Below are 2,625 nucleotides of genomic sequence, written 5' to 3' on the forward strand. Positions count from 1 at the left end.
TCAATCCTCTGTGTGGCGCCACTGTGCCCCGTGATGGCTTCTATGGACACCATTCTCTACCGAAGCGGCTCCAAGATCGGCAGCTGGATCAAGCCATCAAGGGGCTGGGGCTTGCACCATGCCATGATACAGCAGCGCACTGGCGGGCCTACATGTATTCATGGGTATTCACATAAATACCCATTTTTTTGCCAAAAAAAAATCATGGTGTATACAGCTTACAGCTCAGCAAACCAACAGCCATCTTGGCCCAACGGAAAGGCTCAATCCAAGGAGGCAAAGCGGCGAGCGAACTAACTCGCGTCCCAGACTCGCACGCATCGCTCCAGACTCGAGGCGTCTCCGCGTCTGGCGATTCCGAGACGAGCGAAACGGCACAGTCTCCGCGTCTGGCGATTCAGAGGCGTAGCATCTAGGGCGAGCGGCCGGAGCACCATCGTCTCCGCGTCTCTGACGATTGCGAGGCGAGCGGCCGGAGCACCGTCGTCTCCGGCTCTCCGTCTCCGCGTCTCTGCTGCCAGAAGGTCCTCAATCCGGCGACCAAACTCCTCTCGGTCTCACTCTCAGGCTCTGACGGTAGGTTCTAAAAATCCAATTCCTCATCCAAGTTCTCATCCAAGTTCTTTCATTCCCTAATATTAGTAATTAGTCCCCAGGCCAGATAACAAGTTCTCACAATAATGCTCAAGAGAAATATAATTATTTCACACAGCCCAAGAAATCGATTGAAGTGGTCCTAGCTGGAAACACCAAAGAATATAAGGCACTATATGTATCACGTTTGACATATTCTCTCAAGTGCTTGAGGTTTCTTTTGCAATAAGGGTTGGCGTTCCGTGGCCATGATGAAAGTGAAGACTCTTTAAATAGAGGCAACTTTCTTGAGCTCTTGAATTGGCTAGCAAATACTTCCAGCGAGGTTGAATTTGTTTTCTTGGCATGTCTTGCAAAAAGATAAGAATTCTTAGATTAGCGCAAGCTGATCGTATTATTGAAGCATTGCATTTGGGTGAAATTGAATCTGGCCAGGGTTTGAATCAAGAGATGGGTTTGGCACGGCCTTGTGATACTCGGTGGAATTCTCATTATAAGACAGTGTCACATGTTATGGCCATGTATCCTTCAATCCGTACAGTTCTTATAAAAAATGGAAAAGAGTATAGTGGCACGGAGGCTATTGCAGCGCAAACTATGTTAACATCATTTGAGTCTTATGAATTTGTTTTCATGGTAAAATTGATGTTGGCCATATTTGGCATCACAGATGACTTGATTTGCTCCTTGCAAAAGAGGGACCAAGACATTGTAAATGCTATGGGTCTCATTGGCTACACAGAACAAGAGCTTGAGAACTTGCGACATGATAGTGGATGGAAAGCTTTTCTTGAAGAGGTAAATTCTTTTTGTGTGAAGCATAAAGTCAAAGTTGTTGACATGGATGCTTTCTATAAACCGGTTGGAAGATCTGCAAGGTTCTTAAAAAATGTCAAAAATATGCATCGGTTCCATGTGGATATGTTCTTGGGCGTCATTGATAGATAAATCGGAGAGTTTAAGGACAGATTTGATGAGGTAACACAGAGTTACTTGTTTGCATGTCTTCATTCAATCCAATGGGCTCCTTTTATGCTTATGACAAGGAAAGGTTGGTTAAACTTGCTCATTTTTATCCCAATGATTTCTCAATGATGGAATTAGTGCGTCTTCCCTTTCAACTCACAAACTTTATTGCTGATATGCGTGGAGATGAAAGGTTTAGGGAAGTAAAAAATATTGTGGATCTCTCTGTTAAGCTTGTTGAGACAAAGAAGAACCTGACCTATAATATCGTTTACAAGCTTCTCAAATTGGTTCTAATTCTTCCTGTTGCAACCGCAACCGTCGAAAGAGTTTTTTCTTCAATGAACTATGTGAAGAATAAATTGAGGAACAAGATGGGAAGCAAATTCTTAAATGACTGCTTAGTTACATATATTGAGAAGGAATTCTTTTTGCAAGTAAAGGATGATGCAATCATATCACGTTTCCAAGCTTTGGAGATCCGCAAAGTGGTGTTATGAGTATCTATTATTATGTAATTTGTCTAGTATTTTGAGATGATGTCGCTCTTATGGATAAATTGTGCACCTTTCTGTTTAGTATTGAACAATTTATCATGTCATTTCTCTCCTATTTTGAGATGATGTTGTTATGAAAAAATCGTGAACCTTTATGTTTGTCAAATTTTTATGTTTGTACTGCTGTATTGCACGGTTTTTTCTCCTTCAGGTTTTGCATTAGATTTTTTTTTTTGAGTTTGAATACCTATTGGAAAATGTCTGTGCCAGCCCATGCAGCAGAGGGTCGGCAACCCTGCCTCATTTATTCCCTTCCTTGCAGTGTGGTAGTGAGAAGCGAGAATAGAACTTGCCAAGCCTATACGACCCATACCATCACTAGACTCGTCTAGTTCCAACGTGAATTATGTGTACTACCTCTTTTTTTTTTTTTTTTTTTTGGAGTCTTCAATTAGAGCTGCCGATCATCGGACTGGACGTCTGGACCTCGCCAGTCCCGAACGGAAATATGAACAGGAGCTCGCCCGTGAGCTCGCCCGTCCCGGCGCCCTCGTCGTTGACGTCCTCC

General features: G+C 43.1%; 1 pseudogene; it reads left to right on the forward strand.

Moving 5' to 3' along the window:
* The first annotated feature begins 217 nt into the window (after positions 1-217).
* Positions 218-2,245, forward strand: LOC127302691 (uncharacterized; annotated as a pseudogene).
* The last annotated feature ends 380 nt before the right edge of the window (positions 2,246-2,625 follow it).

Source organism: Lolium perenne, chromosome 5, assembly GCF_019359855.2.
Source record: "Lolium perenne isolate Kyuss_39 chromosome 5, Kyuss_2.0, whole genome shotgun sequence".
NCBI classification, from domain to species: Eukaryota; Viridiplantae; Streptophyta; class Magnoliopsida; order Poales; family Poaceae; genus Lolium; species Lolium perenne.